The 23257-nt window shown below is 38.4% G+C and overlaps 1 protein-coding gene across 6 annotated transcripts in view; it reads right to left on the bottom strand.

Moving 5' to 3' along the window:
• Positions 1-23257, bottom strand: part of IL1R1 (interleukin 1 receptor type 1) — a 122173-nt gene that overhangs the window by 74141 nt on the left and 24775 nt on the right. For 2 of the 6 annotated variants that reach the window (XM_058278250.2, XM_071208742.1), the window contains exon 3: positions 4885-5022. The exons of the other annotated variants lie outside the window; for them this stretch is intronic. The gene's annotated coding sequence lies outside the window, so the exon portion shown is untranslated. The remainder of the gene's footprint in view (positions 1-4884; positions 5023-23257) is intronic. 6 annotated transcript variants of the gene reach the window in all.

The raw sequence follows: 23257 nt of genomic DNA, 5'->3' as shown, positions 1-23257 counted from the left end.
CACACTCAGCTCTGACTTGCTTTAAGAATAACTTTGCTGTGTTCGTAATTCTTGAGTTTCCTACGCAGCACAATGGATGAGAAAGGACAACAAGAAGCGTGTGCTGTGTGTGCACGTGTGTGTGCACGTGTGTGTGCACGGGCACACCGTGTGTGTCCATGTCACGCCTGGGCATCGCTGGAACCTGGTCTTGGCTCTCCACAAGCCGAAAGGAAGCGTCTGCTTTTTCAGATCCAGCGTTTGCCAATAAAAAAGCCCCAGGAAACCCAAGTTCAAGAGCCAGCTCTCACTATATTGACGTTGCTTTAGGAAAATCCCTTCACCTCTAGAGCTCAGTTTCCACATCTCAAAAAAGAGCAGAATCGTCTAAATCCTCGCTGCACATGGAGTGGCCCACGGGCCGCGAAGCGTGTCCGAAAAAGCTGATCTCAGACCCCACCCCGGGCCTACCGCCTCAGAACCCGCATTTCATCCAGATTCCCAGCTCACGCCTGTGCATACTCAAGTTTGAAGAGCACAGGTCTAAACGCGCTCTAAAGTGCCTGCCACCCTCTGTTTATTTAACCTCTGTCCTGCTAACCAGGGAAATGCAGTATGCCTCGCCCAGTGGCCACCATGCAACCTTTTTGGTTCAGCCCAGGGAAAATCTGGTTTGATGTTGGCCTGCTGATCTCACTTCTGTTCCAGGCAATGACACGTAAACAACGCATGTAATCTCCATGCCCTTCCCAGGCTGCTAAACCGCATTGTGTCTTCCAGCTTCCTACCAAACCTTTGTTATGCAGACCTCGGAGGAGAACGCCATCCCTTAGTACTGCAAACCTCCGGGAGCCTTCACATCATAACTAGATTTGAGGGATTTTGCAAGCACAGATTAGTGAGCAGGAAAGATGTTTGGTGAGTTTTTAAAGGGGTCGCTTTTTTAGTACTGAACGGAGCCAGGATCACTGAAAGGAAACATGAGTTGACTAAGAACAAGCCAACTCCGGTGATCATCGTTCCCCCTCTTGCTCGATGGGGTTTGTAGATGGGTAGATTACACAGAGCACTGGTGGACTTTGTGAATCAGGGCTTCCTGAAATCACTTGCAAACAGGCTTTCCTCGTGAGCGAGATGAACGATGTGGTTAGGAGAGTTGAATATGTTCCTAAACATATCATCCTCCAAGATAAGTGAGTCAGTCTGAGGAGGGGTCTTTTGTGGTAAGTCTTAGGCTTGGTACTTGACCTTGTCCTGGCTCATATGTCCATGGCTGACCTCTCCTGGCAGCCAGGACCAGGTGAGGACACACATGGGGTCGCTCTTTAGCCGTGTAGTGTCTCGAGCAGTGGGATATAGGAAAGAAGGGGGTAGGGGAGTGGCAAGTAGGAAAGAATCAAGTTTCCATAAATTCAAACTCAAGTTAGAAAGCAGAATTGGAGACTGGAGTTTCAGAAATTATCAGCTGAGTGTTGCAAAAGGAACCAGAGGGTCTGGAGATAGAGCCTGCCATGGGGAAGGAGCTGGGAGGTGCTGAGCTGCTTCCTAAAGCGGGAGGGCAAAGCCGGCAAGCTCATCGCCTTGTGGGGAACTTGAAGTGGAAATGCACTGTGGGTTCACTGATCAAATCAGGATCCCAAAAGATTCCATTAAGAAGGAATCGTATATGCAACCTGACAAAATGTTACTTTTTTAAAGTGTTTTTTTTTTAATTTTTAATTGTCTTTTTTTTAAAGATACATAGATCACAAAAAAATGTTACATTAAAAAATATGAGGTTCCCATATACCCCATCCCTCCCACATCAACACCTCTTTCATCATTGTGGCACATTCATTGCTTTTAGTGAACACATTTTGCAGCACTGCTGCACTGCATGGATAATAGTTTACATTCTCCACCAGCCCATTCAATGGGTTGTGGCAGGATATATAATGTCCAGCATCTGACCCTGAAATATCATTTAGGACAACTTCAAGTTCCGAAAATGTCCCCATGTCACACCTCTTCTTCCCTCTCCCTGCCCTCTGCAACTCCTGTGGCCACTCTCTCCACATCAATGATACAATTTCTTCCATTGCTAGTCACAATAGTTCTAGAGTAGAACACCAGTATACTGACTTCCCCACTAACTTTGTCATTACAGAGCAGGGTTCACGAAAAACAAAGCATTGGTAGAAAACAAAACCAAAAACAGTCAGGGTTTTCATTGACAAAAATGGCCACCATGGACCATAAGTGTGTGTCACTTCTAATATAAGGGAAGATGGTCACTCTTGAGGCCAAACTCCCAGAGCAACGCTTTTCAAACTTCCTCCCCACGTGTCACCCATAGAAAAATAACCAAGGCTGTTTATACCAGGGAAGACCAGCCAAGCTCTCCATGCAAACCAAAGCAGGAACTGCTATCCCCAGGCCTGGAAGCCTAAGAGGGGCCCTCAGTGCCCCACCTGAGAGGATGGAACTGGGACAACTGGGTGGAAAGTTCCACAGACAGGTTTAAGAAAGACCATTTTGGGAAGCGGACTTGGCCCAGTGGTTAGGGCGTCCGTCTACCACAATGGGAGGTCCGCGGTTCAAACCCCAGGACTCCTTGACCCGTGTGCAGCTGGCCCATGCGCAGTGCTGATGGGTACAAGGAGTGCCCTGCCACACAGGGGTGTGTCCTGTGTAGGGGAGCCCCGTGCCCAAGGAGTGCACCCCGTAAGGAGAGCCGCCCAGGGGGAAAGAAAGTGCAGCCTGCCCAAGAATGGCACTGCCCACACGGAGAGCTGACACAACAAGATGACGCAACAAAAAGAAACACAGATTCCCATGCCGCTGACAACAACAGAAGCAGACAAAGAAGAACACGCAGCAAATAGACATAGAGAACAGACAACCAGGGCAGGGAGGTGGGGGGAAGGGGAGAAAAATAAATAAATAAATAAATAAATAAATCTTTAAAAAAAAAAAAAGAAAGACCATTTTAACAAGAGAACTGTTTAGCAAAGAAATGGGCCAAATCAGAAGATGGTACCTTTGTACTCATTCTAGAGAATTAAAAGGCCACTCGAAGTAGATTTGTGCAACTAATGGAAATGGCTTCTCTGGTCAATCCTAGTATCTTTGATTTTAGGTTCAGTTTTTCAGAGGGGTGTTTTATATTTTATTTTTTGGCTCTCATGACAAATCAACATACTAGTCAGGCCATTTACTTGTTATTCACATTTTGGACTAGGAAACTGAGGCTAGCATGGATAAATGCAAGGCTAGAATTTAGATCTACAAATGTAACTCCTTTTTTCTTTTACAATATCATAATTCCTAACCACACATTTCTGTGAACTTTGGATTCAGGTTTCAGTTTTTTCAGTAAATAAGGAAGCTATGGTTTTCCATAAGGTAAGATGATATTTTCCTTGTATTCATTGTGTCAAGTTTTAAACATGAGTCACAGTCCAATAAATGTCTGACAATGTATTATTAAAGGTTGGGTGAAACTGTTATTGTTTCCAATTTTTTTCCCACATGAGTTACCTCGTATCACTAAATCTGTAGGAAGATTTAAAATGTTCTGATTAGTACAGAATTTAAAAATATTTTTGTCATAGAAAATACAACCATGATACAGAAGAGATGGAAAATAAAGAAAAGATTTGGAAGTCATTCAGGAGCTGCCATCTAATCCCCATCACTGTTAGCATTTTGGAATATTTCCATCTCTTTTTTTCTAAGTGCATAAGTCTGTCACTTCTTTTAATGTAACGTTATGTCTCAAGTAGTTTTTCATGCTATTGCATGACTTTAATAACTATTATTTTTGGTGCCATGTACTATGTCATTAAACAGAGACTCAAAAAAATACATGTTACTCCAGAATTCTTTACTGTTGGGTTTACCTAACTTCTAGCAGTGTAAGTCAGGCAGGTAATGAACTCTCAACTGTCATTTAGCAGTTGCCTTGAAACTGCCACAAACTCATGTTATCGTCTATTCTGAATATTTCCCCTTCTCTATAGCCTTAATTCTCTTTATGACTTTTATTTTACATTAACAAAAAGATTTTATGCAATACTACATTTTGGAAGACTAGAAGGGGAAAAACTTGACAATTTTTAAGTGGTTATTTTGGAAGGAAGAAATTGTTGTTAATACAGGGTTTTTTTTTTATTCTTTTCTATATGTTGTTTTTTTTCCAAAAAGCGTGCATTACTTATAATAAAAAATTTAAATCTATATAAAATGAAATTTAAAGATTAGTCACTAGAAATTGAACACTCATCTGCTTCTGACCTTTCCGTAGTTGGTACACAATGAAACTAGAAGCCAAGGAAATCAATTGCTTGTATATTAGCTTGATTTTCTTCATTTAAGAGTCATTAACATCAAATACCTTGGGTGTGTGTGAGTGTGTGTGTATGTATGTCTGAAGTCATAAAATGGCATTTTGTGTGTCAATTATCCCTATATTACAATCTGTCCTCATAGATGTTTCATGAGCAAAGAATACATTTGTTTTCCAGCTTACTGCAAATGTGGTTTCAATTATATAAATCACAATTGTAACAAGCTCTTTAAATATACCTAGTGGTTAGCCAAATCTTGTGACACTCTAAGTTTACTTTAGTGATGTATTTACTTGGTTTCAAACCCTGCTGCTCTTTTGTAACAAATAGTTCCCCTTAAAAATCAGTTCAGTATCATTGTTTCTTCTCTTAGCAGAGGAATCCTAACTGAAGCATGTTCCTTAAAATTACTCTCTATAATTCCTACCTTAAAATTTTTCTGTTGGATTCCCTTCAGACTGCCTCTCTAAGAAATTTCTGAGTCTTTGTTGCCTATGAGATGATGCTTACCAACCTCAGATGATCTGATGTATTGACACTGTACACTCTCCATTTTCAAAAGAGGAGAGGCCCATACCTGGAATGAGAAGCCCAGGTTTGAATTGCAGTCCTGCCACCAAAGTCATTGTCCTTGACAAGTGTCCTCTCTCCACACTTCACCACCCTCTTCTGAAAAGCAAGGCACTGGGTGAAAGGATCCCTCAGCTGTTCCAACCTGAGAAAGAGTGGCAAAGTTCAGAGAATATGACTATTGGCTTCTCAGGACTTTCATTAGGATCAGTCACTCTCTAAAGGCAAGTAGGCCAGCTCTACCTTTGACCAGCTGCATGCCCCTGGGCAAGTTTCTGGGTGGAGGTTGATAAATAAGTCTCCCCTTTGGCAGTCAATGAGATCCTGCTGAGATGTGCATAAGCATAACCACTGGTTATGCCCAGACTCACTTTGAAGTCTCTTAGCAATATAAATTCATTTGTCTTTACCTTTTCCCCCTTTTGGTCAAGGTCTTTTTCCACTTTTATTGCTAATTGGTGCTTGGTAGTAATCCCTCAGTACCTGGGAGGCTCATCCCTGGGAGTAATGCCCCATGCTGACAGAAAGGAAATGTATTTATATACTGAATTTTGCTTAGAGAGAAGCCACATTTCAGCAACAAGGAGGCTCCCAGGAGGCAACCCTTAGGCACCTTTAATACCAGGCTAAGTTTCCACTTTAAGAATAAAGGTTCATAAGCACAGTCATCAATATCAAGAGCCTGTCAATGGACCGTCCTCCTTCACTAGTCATTGCCCCTGTACTTGGGGATTCTTACTGTTCCATTAGAGAATGTGACAGAGCTCCCTAGGATCGGAATTTGATATTCCTTCAGTTATTGTGTGAATCTCCACCCACCATGACACTGCCCCATGAACATTTGAACATATTTATATGCCTTCTATGTATGCCCAGGTGAGCTTCCTCCCATGTATCCCCCATCACTGGCACCCTGCACCACTGATCCTACCCTGCCACAGTTGTAACCCTTCTGTGATTCAGAACTTCTTCAAAAATGAAGACAATAAAACAGTCGAATACAATTAATAAGAAAATGAAATAATATGGCTCTGGAGACATCCAGTCAGGGCAGATAGCTCAGGAGTTTGGTGCCTTGCCAGTGGACCCTACTTTGGAATTTATGCTCCCCAGTGTGACAGAGTTTCCCTCTTCTGACCTTCTATTTCAACCTATAATTAGTACTAGATTTGGTAGGTGCGCCTCCAAGAGACTTAAATCTTTGGGCTATCAATGTGTCAGGTAGGCCCTGAATCTCAATGGAGTTGCAACACCTAATCCCCAGTTCATTGGTCTTACCCAAAACAACTAACAAGGAGGTGATGATGGACAACTAACATACCAAGGAACCAAGAGCGTATACAACTGCAAGCAAGAGAGTCCCATCCATTGGCCCTATGGGATCACAATTAGAAGTGGAATGGACATCACCGTCCCAGAATCCTCAGGATTGGGGAATGAACTATGGACTAAAATAGACTTACTGGTATTTTACTATAGACTTATTGTGATTCGAGCAATGGAAGAAATTATATCATTGGTGTATAGGCAGTGGTCACTGGAGGTTCTGAGGGAAGGGAGAGGGAAAAACAGGTGTAATATGGGGGCATTTTTGGGACTTGGGAATTGTCCTGAATGACATTACAATGACAGATACAGGCCATTATATTACTTGCTATAACCTACAGAATTGGGTAGGAGAGAGGGTAAACTACAATGTAAACTTTAATCCATGCTTAGTGGCAATGCTCCAAAATGTGTTCATCAATTACAGTGAATGTACCATACTAACGAAGAATGTTGTTAATGTAGGAAAATGTGGGAGGTGCAGGGAGCAGGACATGTGGGAATTCCCCATATTTTTTATGTAGCATTTATGTAACCTAAGTATCTTTAAAAAAAAACTAAAAATTAAAAAAAAAAGAAGTCTTACCTGTTAACATGTGGTTCTACCCTAACATGGGTTTAGATTTTACACAAGTTTATGTGGTCAAAATATCCACAAGATGATTTAAAGTAAAACCAAGGCACACGGTAGAAGGAAGTCTAAATACTCCATAGAGGAATGCACTATCAAACTGGGACGAAAGAATTTTCACAGCTAGATTTCAAACAAACATAGCTTCACAATCAAAAATCAAAAGCACACATAAGGAAATAAGAAGTTAAACATTCACAGGAAACAAAAATCAAGAGAACCAGGATGGGGGGAAAAAACCTTCAAATATTGAATGATCAATTATAAAATCTAAAATAAATGTTTATGTTAAAAATATTTAAAAGGGAATGAAAACATAATAAGGATCCAAAGAATACTTTTTAAATAATGAGGCAGACTTGGAAAAGAATCATGTGTACTATTTGTTAAAATTGATAATATATTGGGCCATAATACAACTATACATAATTCAATAATTGGTATTGGATACAGACCCTATTTTCTCACTAAAATACAATTAAGTTAGAAAGAAATCAATAAGAAGACATGCACACACATATCTGGAAATCTAAGTGTATATTTCTACTCAATTCATAGGTTTAATGGAAATTAGAATATACTTAAAACTAAATGATAATTTTGAAAAACTACTTACCAAAACTAAGAAGATATATAGGGGACATGTTTAGCCTTAAATGTATATTTTAGAGAAAAGGCTAAATATTAATGAGTTCCACAGTCTACTTAAGAATTAGAAAAAGAACTTAGAATACTTCAAAGATAGTAAAGGAAGAAAATAATAAATATGCTAATAGAAACTATATGACATGAAAAACAAAAAATCAAATAGAGCAGATCAACAAAGCCCTTTAAGAAAACTAATAAAACTGATTTCTGGAGAGCGGATATAGCTCAAGAGCTTGAATGCCTGCTTCCCATGTATGAGGTCCTGGGTTCAATCCCCAGTATCTCCTAAAAACAAAACAAACAAATGAAAAAACCAACTTTCATTGGGGGACAGATATTGCTCAGTGATTGAGCACTTGCTTCCCATGTACAAGGTCCTGGGTTCAATCCTCAGTACCACCAAAAAAAAAAAAAAATTGATTATCCTGTAGCAAAAAGAACAAAAGTTAAAAAAGAACATTATAAAATATTAGGAATAAATAAAAACACATAACTGTAGATACAGAAAAAATGAAAGATAAGAAAATACTGAGAACTATTTCAAATGAATAAACCTGAAATTTAGATCAAAGAAACAAGTACCAAGAAAAACTTAATTTATCAAGACTAACAAAAAAGTAGAAAATCTGAATAGTTCCATATCATATTAAATATTTCATATATAAAATATCTCCACAAAGAAAATACTTTACCAAGGTGATGTTTTGGGTTAGCTCTACCAAATATTCAAGCAATAGATAATCCCAATGTTAAACAAATCTATTATAGAATAAGATTTTTTAGAGAAACTCTTTCTAATTTATTCTATAATGATGATATATTAATATCAAAATCAGAAAAGTCAGTGTAAGTAAATAAAAGTCTATTTAAATCAAGAGGTACAAATCCTAAGATAACATAAAATTATCAATGTAAAACCAACAGTGAAATAAAAAAGAAAAGATCCATGACCAAGTTGGGTTTTTCCTGGGACTGTACGGATGATTTGATATCGGAAAATCTGTTAATATTATTTGCCATTTTGATAGATTGAAAAGGATTGAACTTACAAGACACAAATATAGCTTTTGATAATATCCACCATCCATTCTTGATGTAAGTCTTGGCAAACCAGGAAGAGAAGAGACCATTCTTAACCTGATAAAGGATATATCTACCAAAAACCTACAAGTACATATTGTACCCTATGAAACATTAATCATTATCAAGACAAGGATTATCACTATTAAGCTCTTCTATTAAATGTCCATGAAGTAAGTTAAGAAAACAAAGAGAAGAAGAAAAAAAACTATAATAAAAAAAACAAAGTTGTTATTATTTGAGAATAATATAAATTTATCTACATGGTAAACACAAAAGAATGTACTAGCCAAATGTCATAATTAATAAAAGAGCTTAGCAAAATTGATGGATAGATAATATATCTATACATTTGCATCATTTTTTAGCAACAAAAATTACAAGGACCTAAGAATGAATCCAGTAACAACATTACCGTTGTAGGAAAAAAATACGAAACTTTACTGGAGGGAGCCGATGTGGCTCAAGCAATTGGGTACCTGCCTCCTACATGGGAGGTCCCTGGTTCAATTCCCAGTGTCTCCTAAAGAAGATGAGCTGCAATGAGCAGAAGTAGCTGAAGCAGTTAGGCACCCACCTCCCACATGGGATGTCCCGGGTTCAGTTCCTGATGTCTCCTGAGGAGGATGAGCTGAAAGACAAGGGAACCATTTGGGGGGGATAATTTTTTTAATTTGATTTTAAAAAAGCTTTAATGGAAACCTTAAATAAACCCTAAATAAATTTATAGAGAGACAATAATCATAAAGATGCCAATCCTCTACAAACTGATGAATAGATCAATAGATTAAGTAAATAAATTTAATAATTTAACCTGGTAGGAGTTTTATGTCAATGTTTGGGCAGGTTTTAAATAATTGAAGAGATAGGGACAAAAATAGGCTTTCAGAGAGCAAAGTAAACCCAAAGTTAGCAAAAAGAAGGAAGTAATATTAAAGTGTAGATAGATTAAATAGAGACTAGAAAAACAATTGAGAGAATCAACAAAACTAAAAGTTGGTTCTTTGAAAAAATCAATAAATTTGACTAACTAGACTGACAAAGAAAAATAGAAAATACACAAATAACTAAAATCTGAAATGAAAATGGTGACATCACTACTGACCTTACAGAAATAAAAGTTATTGCAGAAGAATACTATGCACAAGAACAAGTTAAATAATCCATATGTAATGGAAAATCACTAGAAACTCACAAAGTATTTAAACTGACTCGAGAAGAAATAGAAAACTCACCAAACCTATGAAAGGACAGAGATCAAATGATTAATGAAAAGCCTTCCACCAAAGAAATGTCCAGAACAAGATGGCTTCACTGGTGAATTCTACCAAACACTTAAAGAATTAACACCCAATCTTTATCAAACTCTTCTGAAGAATTAAAGAGAAAGGAACAATTCCTCATTCATTCTATGGGGCCAGAATTACCCTGTTACCATAGTCTGAAATAGACATGAAAAGAAAATTATAGACGAATTACACTTTCAAATATATATGCAAAAATGTTTAGCAAAATGCTGGCAAACTAATTCTAAATGCATAATAAAAAGATTATACTCCGTGACCACATGGGATTTATGCCAAGAATGCAAGAGTGGTTCAACATATGAAAATCAATGTAATACTCCACATTAAAAAAAAAAAATGATTTTCTCAGTACATGGAGATAAGGCAACTGACAAAATACAGCACCCTTTCTTGGTTGAAAAAAAAAAAACACTCAGAAAGTTAGGAATAGAAAGGAACTTTCTCAACATGATAAAGGCCATATATGAAAAAACCATTAACATCATGCTCAATGGTGAAAGACTGAAAGCTTTCCCCTTAACACCAGGAAAAAAGCAAGAATGCCTGTTTTTATCACTGGTATTCAATGATGTACTAGAAGTTCTAGCCAGAACAATTAGGCAAGATAAATAAATAAATAAAATGGTATTCAAACTGGAAAGCAAGAAGTAATACTATATTTATTTGCAGAAAACATGATTTTATATGTAGAGAATCCAAAGGAATCCACAAGAACACTACTGGAGCTAATAAACAAATTCAGCAAAGTGGCAGAGTACAAGATCAACCTGTAAAAATCAATTGTATTTCTATGGACTAGCAATGAGCAATTGAAAAAGGAAATTAAGAAAGCAATTTCATTTACAATCACATCTAAAAGAAGCAAATACCTAGGAATAAATTTAAACAAGCATATAAAGGACTTGTCCTAAAAATGACAAAACACTGCTGAAAGAAATTAAAGACTGAAATAAGTGGCAAGGCATCCCATATTCATGGATTGGAAGACAATATTGTTAAGACAGCAATGCTGCCTGTTTTAGTTTGCTGAAGGCTGCCTAGGCAATATACTAGAAATGGATTGGCTATTAAAATGGGGATTTATTAGGTTGCAAGTTTACAGTTCTGAGGTCATGAAAACTGTCCAAATCATGGAATCATCAGGCAATGCTCTCTCTCTCTGAAAACCAGCTGCAGGCCATCCTGGACTTCTCTGTCACATGGGAAGGCACATTGTGGCATCTGCTGGTCTCTGCCTTCTCCTCCAGGCTCTATTGCTTTCAGCTTCTGGCTGTTCCAGCTTTCTTTCTCAGCTCCTGTGACTTTCTCTCCACGTTTCTATGAGTTCCTCTCTGAGCTCCTGTGTACTTTATAGCCCCCTCCTCCTTTTTTTTTTAAAGATTAATTTATTTATTTCTCTCCCCTTCCCCCTGCCCTCCCCCAGCCCAGTTGTCTGTTCTTTGTGTCTATTTGCTGCGTCTTCTTTGTCCACTTCTGTTGTCAGCAGCATGGGAATCTATTTCTTTTTTGTTGTGTCATTTGGTTGTGTCAGCTCTCCGTGTGTGCGGCACCATTCCTAGGCAGATTGCACTTTCTTTCGCGCTGGGTGACTCTCTTTACGGGGTGCACTCCTTGCGCGTGGGGCTCCCCCATGCAGGGGACACCCCTGTGTGGCAGGGCACTCCTGCATGCATCAGCACTGCACAAAGGGGCAGCTGCACACGGGTTATGGAGGCCCAGGGTTTGAACCACGGACCTCCCATGTGGTAGACGGACGCCCTAACCACTGGACCAAGCCCGCCACCCCTCCCTCCTCCTTTAGGCAAGAGAATGATTAAGACCTACCCTGGGTCATGCCCTACTGAAGTAATCTAATCATAAGGAACGTTCCACCTACAATAGGTTTACACCCATAGGAATGGATTGGCTCTAAGGACATGATCGTTTCTGGGGTCCATAAAAACTTCAAACTACCCATACAACCCTAAGCAATTTATAGATTCAATGCAATCCTTACCAAATTTCCAGCAGCCATTTTTTCAGAAATGGAAAAGTGATCCTTAAATTCATTTGAAACTGCAAGAAGTCCCAAATACTCAAAACAATGTAAAAAAAGAAAAGTTGGAAAACTCACTTCTCAATTTCAGAATGTACTACACAACTATAGTAATCAAAATAGTGTGGTACCAGTATAAAGATAGACAAATTGACTGATGAAATAGTATTGAAAGTCCAGAAGTAGACCCATACAAATATGTGGCTAACTTATTTTTAACAAGGGTACCAAGTACATTTAACAGGGAAAGAATGATCTCTTCGACAAATAGTGTTAGAAAAACTGGATATTCAAACGCAGAAGAATGAATTTGGACTCCTACCTCAAGTCACACACAAAACTTAACTCAAAATGGATCAAGGACTTAAACATAAGAGCTAAACCCATAAGAATTTTAGAAGATAACATAGGGTCAAATTTTCATGACTTGGAATTCAGCAAAGGATTCTTAAATATGACACCAAAAGCATGAGCAATAAAATAACAGTAGATAAATTGAACTTAATCAAAATTAAAATCTGTGTGCATCAAAGGCCATTATCAATATGTGAAAAGACATCCCACAGAGTGGGAGAAAATAGTTGCAAACCATATATAGGATAAGGGCTTAATAACCAGAATATGTAAAGAACTTTTAAATGCAACAACAAAAAACAAACAACCCAATTAAAATATGGGCAAAGAACTTGAACAGTCATTTTAACAAAGAAGATATACAAAGGACCAATAAGCAAATGAAAAGATGCTTAACACCATTAGTTATTAGGGAAATACAAATCAAAACCACAATGAGACACCACTTCACACCCATAGGTTGGTTATTACTTTTAAAAAAGGAAAATAAAGTGTTGGCGAGGTTGCAGAGAAATTGTAACCCTAGTGCATTGTTGGTGGGACTATAAAATGGTGCAGCCACTGCACTATACAAAAGCAAAATGACAGTTCCTCAAAAAGCTAAATATGGAATTACCATATGACCTGACAATTCCACTCCTACCCAAAGAAAGAGAAAATAGATATCAGATTGATACTTGTACACCAGTGTTCATAGCAGCTTTTTTTACAACAGTCAAAAGGTGGAAAGAGCCCAAGTGTCCATCAACAGATGATAAACAAAATACGGTACTATACATGATGGAATGTTATTTGGTCTTATGTAGGAATGAAGTTCTGGGGCATGTTGCAGTGAGGAAGAAACTTGAAAATATTAACTGAGTGAAATAAGCAAGGCACATGGCAATGATGGCATGATGTTATTTGTAAGAGATATCTATATAAAAGAGACAGAAAACAAATTAGAGGTTACTGGGGCATGGGGAGAAGGGAAGGGTTTTGTTGTATTTTGTTTTGTTTTTGCTTGGTAGGTATACAGAATTTGTAAATAGAAATTAATTTTTAAAAAATCTAAAGTATTAGAAACAAACTTTAGCTCTTTGTAATTAAACATAGGAATTTTTTCTCCCCCCCCCCGCCCCCTTTTTATCCCTTTCCTGTACAAATACTTACCTCCAGCTTATCATAGACTTCACCCATGTAGGCATCAGCTCAAAATCTTCCTCACTCCCCCCCCCCCCCAAATTCCTTTAAGCCTATCTTCCAGTCTCTAGCTCCCTGAGACCGCTTGGTTTGCTTGTTTCATATCAGAGAGTTCATGTAATATTTGTCTCTCAAAGCCTGACTTGCTTCACTCAACATAAGGTCCTCAAGATTCATCCATGTTATCACATGTGTTTATACTGTATTCCTTCTTATAACTGAGTAGTGTTCCATAGTATGCATATACCAACTTTTATTTATCCATTCATCTGTTGATGGGCATTTGGGTTGATTACAACTTTTGGCAAAGTGAATAATGCTGCTATGAACATTGGTGTGCATATATCGGTTTGTGTCCTTATATTCAGTCCTTCTGGGTATATACCCAGCAGTGGAATTGCTGGGTCATATGGCAAATCTATAGCTAACTTTTTAAGAAACTGCCAAACTGTCCTCCAGAGTGGCTGGATCCTTCTGCATTCCCACCAGCAGTGGATGAGTGTTCCCATTCCTCCACATCCTCTCCAGCACTTGCAGTCTTCTGTTTTCTGATAGCTGCCAGTCTTATGGGAGTAAGATGGTATCTCATTGTAGTTGTGATTTGCATTTCCCTAATAGCTAGTGATTTTGAGCATTTTATCATGTGATTTTCAGCCATTTGTATTTCTTCTTCGGAGAAATATCTGTTCAAATCTTTTTCCCATTTTTTAAATGGGTTGTTTTGATTTTTATTTTCAAGATACAGGAGTTCTTTATATATGCAGGATATAAGTCTCCTACCAGATATATGGTTACCAAATATTTTCTCCCATTGGGTAGACTCTCTTTTCACTTTCTTGACAAACTCCTTTGAGGTACAAAAGGCTTTAATTCTGAGGAAGTCCATTTATTTATTTGTTCTTTTGCTGTTCGTGCTTTGGGTGTGAAATTCATGAAGCCATTTCCTATTACAAGGTCCTGTAGATGCTTCCCTACATTGTTTTCCAAGGTCTTTATGGTCTTGGCTCTTACATTTAGGTCCTTGATCCATCTTGAGTTGATTTTTGTATAAGGTGTTAGAAGGCAATCCTCTTTCCTTTTTTTGTATATAGATATCCAATTCTCTAGGCACCATTTATTGAAAAGGCCATTCTCTCCCAGTTGAGTGGACTTGGTGGCCTTGTCGAATATTAGATGAGTGTGTATGTGAGGATCTATATCAGAACTCTCCATTTGGTTCCATTGGTTAGTGCATCTATCCTTGTGCCAAAAAATAATTGTTTCTATCAAAAGTAAGAGACTAGAATAGTTTTTAAAATGTTAAGATTCAAAGGCCTTAAAAAATAAATGAAAAGGCGATGAATTTGTCTACATGATAATTAACTCCTGTTCATGAATGAATCCACCAAAAATAGTGAAAGATAAGCCAAAAGTGGGAAATATTTGTAACAAAAATGACCTACAGAAAATTACTTCCCAAAACACATAAAAACTCCTAGAATTAGTAACAAATTTGAAGATGGGCCAAAGACAAAAACAGGCATTTGGCAGAAGAGGAAACATGAAGGACCAACAAACTAAATGAAAAGAGGCCTAACTTTAAAAACCAGGGTAATTAGAGCCACAACAAGATACTATTTTACATTTATTAGATTGGGGGACAAAATAATTTAACAAACGTAATTTTGGCACAAATGGCGACTCTAATGGTGTGATAAAAATCATTACAACCACTTGGGGAAAAATAGCTTGAACTCATGCTTAACCCAGAGTTCAGCTTTTACTCTGTCTAGAAAATATCATCCACCACACCCTATGAAACAAGAATAAAAATGTTCATAAGAACCGTTTTCCATAATAACAAAAATCCAGAAAAATTACCAACATCCATTGATAGGAGAATGGACTACACCACTAAAAACTAAATTCAACTTGTATCAACATGGATATAGCTTAAAAACAAAATGTCAAATGAAAAATGCAAGTAGCACAAGAACAACGCAGTATTTTATGAAACAGAAAAACAAATGAAATGAAATAACAAATAGTTTAAGTATGTAAATATAAATGGTAAAACTATAAAAATGCTAATGCCCAAGCATGTGGTTGTCTCTGAGGGGAAGGCAGGGGTAGGAAGGGTGGAATGGAGGAAATTTCAAAGATGTGGATAATGTTCTATTTCTCATATTGCTTGGTGAGTTCATGGGTGCATGTTTGTTTTTTTAACTTAAAGTCTTATACACGATGCTCTTCCATTTATGTTTCAAGTACTTGTTTTATTTATTTTTTCTTAATTTCTCCCTCCCCGTCCCCCCAAGTTGTCTGCCCTCTGTGTTCATTCGTTGAGTGTTCTTCTGTGTCCGCGTCTATTCTTGTTGGTGGTATAGGAATCTGTGTCTCTTTTTGTTTACGTCATCTTGCTGCATCAGCTCTCCATGTGTGCAGCACCACTCCTGGGCAAGCTGGATTTTCTTTCGCGCTGCGCAACTCTCCTTACAGGGCGCACTCCTCGCACATGGGGCACCCCCCACACAAGGGACACCCCTGCGTGGCAGGGCACTCCTTGCGTGCAGCAGCACTGCACATGGGCCAACTCCACATGGGTCAAGGAGGTCCTGGGTTTGAACTGTGGACCTCCCATGTGGTAGGCAGACGCTCTATCTGTTGAGCCAAGTCTGCTTCCCATGTTTCAAGTACTTCTTAATTTAAAAATTAAAAACAGTCAATGCCCTCCTTTTCTTTCGCATCTTCTTGTTTTTAAAGAAAATAAAACATTTTTTGACGAAACTTCATCAGATTAAGCAGAATTTGTAAACAAGTGGAACCTCTTATTCTAATATATAAGTTGGTTTTCTTTCCAGCATTCTTTATCATCACTTCATTCTCTTTTGACCACAAAGAGGAGTCTTTTTTATTTTCCATCATTACCACACACATACACAATGGCATCATCATCACTTGCCATGCAGGAATTTTATGTATATGACTTTATGGGGAAAACACTGGTCCATGATGTGGCAATAAGAAAAGACATTGGTAGAGAAGGATGTTAAAAGTTCTGTGGTTAAGTTCTTGGGAAATAGCTATAAAATATACAATTTGTTACTTGAGACATATGAGCACACCAGTGAAACCAACTCCACAGTCAAGATAATAAATATATCTGCTGAGATTTCTTCATGCCCCTTCTCAGTTCGTCCCTCCCAGCCCTTCCCAGGCCGCCCCTGACCTGTTTTCTGTCACTAAGAACTACTTTGCCTACTACCTAGATTTTATGTAAATGAGATCATTCAGGGTCTTTCTGTCTTTTCTCACTCAATAATTATCTGAGACTTGTTCATATTGTAGCACGCATCAGTAGTTCACTCCTTGCTATGCTTAGCCATAGTCCACCAGGTACACAATTAGTCTATCCATTCACCTATTGATAGACATTCAGTCCCCTCCAGTTTGGGGTTACTACAAGTTAAGCCGTTATGAACAGTTGTGTACTTGTCTTTACATGCTTTTGTTTCTCTTGGGTAAACTGGAGTGGAATGTCCGATCATCTATTAGGTGTATTTTTAACTCTTTAGGAAACTGCCAAACTGCTTTGCAAAGCAGCTGTACTACTTTACATTCCTATCAGCAGTGTTTTGGAGTTCCATTTCCTCTACATCTTCACGAACACTCTGAATGGCCAGTCTTTTGAATTTCAGTCATTCTAGTAGGTATGTAGTGGTTTCTTGTTGGGGGTTTTAATTTTAATTTCCTTAAGAGCATCTTTTATACGCTTGTTGGCCATCCATCTATGTGCTTTGGTGAAATGTTAGTTTAAATCTTCACCCCATGTTTAAATTGGGTTTATCCTTTCCTTATTATTGCATTTTGAGTGTTCTCTATTTATTTTGGATACAAGTACTTCGCCAGATATAAGATTTGCAAATGCTTTCAGTAGATTGTCTTTTCATTCCCTTGGGTGTCTTTTGAGGAGAAGTTTCTAATTTTTCATTTTTTTTCATGGTTTGTGCTTTCAGTTATATCTAATAAACCTTTGCCTAATGTAAGATCACCAAGATTTTCTCCTGTGTTTTCTACAAGGAATTTTATTATTTTAAGTTTTACATGTAGGTCTACAGCCATTTTGCATGAAGCTTTCTCTCCTGACACAGCAGCAGACCTCCTTGGAGCCGGGAGCGAGTCTAGATGTCCTCAGGACACCAGGCTGCCTTTGCCGCTGGGCACACACAGTCCCTTGCCAGAGAGCGTCCAGAAGGCTAAATCAGGTGCTTGCCCCACGGAGGCTCGCGGTCCCAGGGCAGTCACCTCTTCTAGTTCTCGTGACCAGGAAGCCTGATCCGGCCTCAATCCTGTTCTCTCATGAAACTGGCTTTGGCCCAAAACCCAGCCTTGAGAAAAGTTCCCAAGAGGATGTCTCTCTTCAAACACAACACTCAGGTTTCAGGACAGGATTAGTTATCAGGAAACATGGAAAAGCTGTAGCAACCTCTGAAATCTCCCGGACTGTCTTAAAAACTAGGCTATCTGCTCTCACTTGCACTGGCAAAGAACCGCCAGATGCCCCAGCATCTCCCGGCACTGAGTATTTCTGTAAACACATCTCTGCTGACGTCTTGATCATTTGAGGCACTATTTTAAAAAGCAGCAGGACTCTGTCTCCAGGGCTTTTCTCAACGGGGAAGACTGAATGGGGAAAAGCCTGGAAACCAGCTCTGGACACCTTCTGCCTCAGGCCGATGAGGTACAATAACTATGGAACAATTTCTAAGAAACAGCCATTACTTTATTCTGTTTCAGAAGTTTTAATATCAAGTTAATTAATAGGCTTGAAAATTAATGTAAAAGCCCCACTTCAGTCTAAAACATTCCAAGATGCACTACACATCCCTGGCTTGAGGACACACAAGACACTGATTTTTGAGAAGATGCCATTCATATTTTCTCTCGTGTTATTCTAGGAAAATGGAACACTTGAAAAGAAATTTTCTACAAATAGCGTTCGAACGAGATCATTAGATGAAAAATGTAGTGAAGGTGATGTACAGGAAGAAAAAGCAAAAACAAAGCCATGAAGAAACTGAAGAAAGTTTCAGAAGGAAAAAAAAAGGGAGACACTAAGTGATGGGAAAGTGATGTCGTGCCCCACCCCCACCGCCACCTGTCCCACTGAGGCAGACACGCCAGGGTGGGCTCCGCAGCCACTGTGTTAACAAGCCCTCCAGGTGATTCTGTTACAGCAAAGCCAGGAGTTCTGAACCATAGAAATTCACAACCGGCATTCCAGAAAGGCAGATGAACAGGTTTATTATGCGCAGGCCCAGAGGAGATCAATCTCCAGAATCTGAGCCCTGTTTTCATAGGTTTATATAGGATTTCAGGTGGGATCAGCATAACTTTTGTTCATTGGCTAATGCGTTGCTAGGTGCAATTTTGCAAGCAGGGGGGTTAGGCAGAATGCAGCAGCAAGTTTGCAGGCTGATTTGCAGAAGTGTGGGGGGTGAAGCCACTCATTTGATATCTTCCTGCTAGGCCATGTTTTCACAGGCTGATTTACAGAAACAGGGGTTGGAGTTATTTGATGTTCTCCTGCAACGCCATGCCCTCACAGGCCGAGCCACAGAAGCGGGGGCAGGAGGGACTAGTCAGACATTTTGCAAGGTTATGCTTTTTATTCCTCAACAATTCTAGTGCAGGCTAAAGTTTGAGAAAGACTGAACTAGAACATTTTGTGTCCCACAATTTAACCTCTGTGAAGGTAAGGCTGCATTTTTCTCTCTTGTGTACTTCCAGTGTCCTAGGCAAAATGCGCCCTTCATAAAGATGTGTGAGTGACTGATGGGACAGTTCACATGACAATGAATGAATAATCAAGAGAAGAAGTCTCTGGAACCACCCCCTCCCCACCCCCACCCCCTAGTGAGCCCATATTTGCTGTCATTACCACTTCCAGCGGTAGCCCATGTTCTTCAACACATTTTCTGTCCTATGAGCTGAGATGATCCCACATGAGAATCAAGTTGCAGTTCTTTGCCCCTAAGTTGGCTCTGGGCTTCTAAGCAGGGGTGGCAAGTCCTCCAGGCTGCTTCTTCCTTGCCAGGATGTTGGATTATTCAGGGAGGCTGAGGTGCCACCCAAGCCATTTACCCACGGATGTGGAAAGAGCTGTTTTTTCCTGTCCCTGAGTACAGTGTGTAACTGAAGACTCATTCTTATTCTTTTATGAAAGTTTGATCATTTGCAGAGCAAAGCCTAGAACCACTATGAATCCAGACTTGTAGATGCTCTGGTATGTGGCTGGCTGAAGATTTTATCTTTGATTCTTGGGATAGTGTCAGATGGAGGCCGTTGGGAAAGGTGTGGCTCACAACCTCCCTCTGTGGGTTTCAACTACTTCAGCGTATTTCTTTCTGTAGAGTTTTTAAAAATGTATACATTTGGAAATGCGTACTCTCTCATGTATTCTTTTTTAAAATAAGAGCTTTACTGAGATATAATCCATGCACCATAAAATTCACCCTTTTAAAGGTGTACCATTGAGGAGATTTTGGTCTATTGCGTCGATGTGCATTCATCACCACTCTCTAACTTCATCATGTTTCAGTCACCTCGAAAGAAATCTCATCCCCATTAGCAGTCACTCCCAACTCCCCTCTCCACCCACCCCCTGGCAGCCATTAAACTACTTTCTGTTTCTAGGGATTTGGTTATTGTGGACATTTCACGTATATGAAATCATACACTATGTGGCCTTTTGTGACTGGCTTCTCTCACTAAGCATAACGTTTACAAGGTTCATCCACGTAAAGGCATGGACCAGTACTTCATTCTTTTCTATGGCCAAATAATATTCCATGTAGTGGATATATCACTTGTTTTGTTGGGGTTTTTTTTGGTCATGGTTCATTTGATAGATATCTGAGTTGTTTTCACTTTTGGCTGTTTTGAGCACTGCTGTACAGATCTTGGTGTGGACATGGTTTTTAATTCTCTCAGGTCTATACCAAGGAGCAGAATTGCTGAGTCATGTGATAACTCTAGGTTTAGCGTTTTGAGGAGCTGCCTAACTGTTTTACAAAGTGACTGCTTCCTTTTACAATACCTTCAGCAACCCATGGGTGCTCCATTTTTTCCACATCCTAGCCAACATTTATTATTACATGCCTTTTTTTTAGTCATCCTAGTGCATGAAGTATCTCATTATGTTTTTATTTGTATCTCCAAATAACTAATGATATTAAGCCCCTTTCCATATAGTTATGGTCCATTTGTAAATTTTCTTTGTAGAAAAGTCTATTCAAATCATCTGCTAATTTTTTAACTGGGTTGTTTGTCTTTTTATTGTTGAGTTGTGGTTTTTATGTATTATAGATAAAAGTCTTTCATCTGAAATACAATTTGCAAATATTTTATCCTATTCCATGGGTTGCATTTTCACTTTCTAAAGAGTGTGCTTTGAAATACAAAAGGTTCTAATATTGATGAAGCACATTTTTTTTCTTTTCTGTCATTTGGATTTTTGGTATCTAAGATACTTAATCCAAGGTTTTAAAGATCTGCATTATGTTTTCTTCAGAGATCATTATAGTTTTTGCTCACACATTTAGGTCCATGATCTATTTCAAGTTAATTTTAGTCTATGATGTAAAGTAGGGGTCAAACTTTTTCTTTTGCCTGTGGATATCCAGTTGTCTCTGTACTTTTGTTGAGAAGATCATTCTCCCCGTCCCACCCCACCCCCATTTAATTGTTTTGGCACTCTTACTGAAAATCAACTGACCGTAAAAGTAAGGGTTTATTACTGGACTCTTAATTCTATTCCACTGATCTATATGAAAGTCTTGCTTTCATATAGATCTATATACTGTCTTGCTTTTGATAGTTTTGTATATTGTTTTGAAACTGGTAAATATGAGTCATTGAACTTTGTTTTTTTCCAAGATTGTTTTGGATATTCTGGATCCCTTGCACATCACCATGAACTTTTTGAATAGCTTCTCAATTCCTGAAAAAAAGGTAACTGAGACTTTGCTAAAGATTGCAATAAATCTGTAGATCAATTTGGAGAATATTGCCATTATGACAAAATCTTTTAGTCTGTGAACATGGGATGTCTTGCCATTTATTGAGGTCTTTAATTTCTTTCAACAATTCTTTTGTATTTTCATGTACAAGTCTTATACTTCTTTCGTTAAACCTATTCCTAATTTTTTTTTTTTAATTTTTATTTTTTTAGGAGATACCAGGGATCAAACCTGGGACCTTGCACATGGGAAGCAGGCACTTAACCTCTGAGCTACAACTGCTCCCCTTAAATTTTTTGATCATATTATAAACAAAATTGTTTTCTTAATTTCATTCTCACCTCCATTCAGTCACTGCTAATGTATAAAAATGCAACTGCTTTTCAAATTTTTATATTGATCTTGTTTCTTGCAAACTTGTTGAATTAATTTAATAGTTCTAATAGCTTTTTTTAAAGGTATATAATTAACATAGTTTATTTACTCTCACAAGATAACACTGATAGATACTTGCAATATTTGAAATTTAATCTCAGGTAATGAAAAGCTATTCTACTACTTATTCAGGCAAATAAGTATCATCCTTAATTTTCTCTGTTCACACCTACACCTTGTCCAGAAGCGTATCATATTGATGCTCTGTGCAGAATATATTTGGTGCATGAATATTTCTCAATAACTCCTCTGCTACAATAGTTCTAAAAGCTTGTAGGTATCTTTTCTTATGATTTTCTCTGTATAAATCCATGCCATCTTTGAACAGAGGTAGTTTTATTTCTTCCTTTCCAAGCTGGATGCCCTTTTTTCACTTTCTGGCCTAATTTTTAGCTAGCACCTCCAGTACAATGTTGAAAAGTGGCAAGAGTGGACATCCTTGTTTGTTCCTGTCAGTCTTGCACCATTAAGCATCATGCTAACTATGGGTTTTCCATGCATGCCTGTTTTTGGACTAAGGAAGTCCTCAAGAAAATACTGACTTCACAGAATGATTGACAAGTGTTTCTTCCTCTTCTATTTTTTGGAAAAGTTTGTTTTTTTTCCAGGATTGCTGTTAATCCTTCATTAAACATTTGATAGAATTCACCAGTAAAGCATCTGGACCTGGGCTTTTCTGGGAGCTTTTTTTGATTACTAATTCAATATCTTTCCTTGTTATTAATGTAACAATTAAGTTACTTGCACTAATTCATCTCTTTCTAAAAATGTGTCCATTTCACCCAGGCGATCTAATGTGTTGCATACAATTGTTCGTAGTATTCCCTTATAGACCTTTTTATTTTTATAAGGTCAGTAGTAAAGTCCCCTCTTTTATTCTTTTTCTATCATTTTTAATTCCCCCCATATGGCTCCCTCATCTATCTGCTCATTGCCTCTGCTCATTGTGTCAGCTCATTGTCTTCTTGTCTTCTTTAGGAGGCACTGGGAACCTAACCTGAGACCTCCCGTGTGGGAGGCAGTTGCTCAACCACTTCAGCCACATCTGCTCCCTGCTCATTGTGTCTGCTGGTTCTCAAACTTGTACTGAGCCTTCCCTCCCTGTAGAAGTGAATGGTACCAGAACTTCATGACTAGGAGAAATAAAAAGGTAACAAATATGGGAAGAAAGAGAGTAAAAAATCAAAGAAAACAACAAATCAACTTTGCCACTTTTACTTCCTTCCATGAAATGGTTGTAAGAAGAGAAGAATTCCAAGTTAAACTGGTAATGGAAGTTAATTTTTAAAAAATGAATGTACTAAATCTTTCCATTAACCGGCAGCTCTGAGCTTAAGGCTCTGTGATTTCAGCAAACCAGGTGTGTGCAGATATGTGTGCTT

Source organism: Dasypus novemcinctus, chromosome 17 (genome assembly GCF_030445035.2).
Source record: "Dasypus novemcinctus isolate mDasNov1 chromosome 17, mDasNov1.1.hap2, whole genome shotgun sequence".
NCBI lineage: Eukaryota > Metazoa > Chordata > Mammalia > Cingulata > Dasypodidae > Dasypus > Dasypus novemcinctus.
The sequence above is the reverse complement of the archived record's forward strand: the minus strand, read 5'-3'. Positions and strand labels throughout refer to the sequence as shown.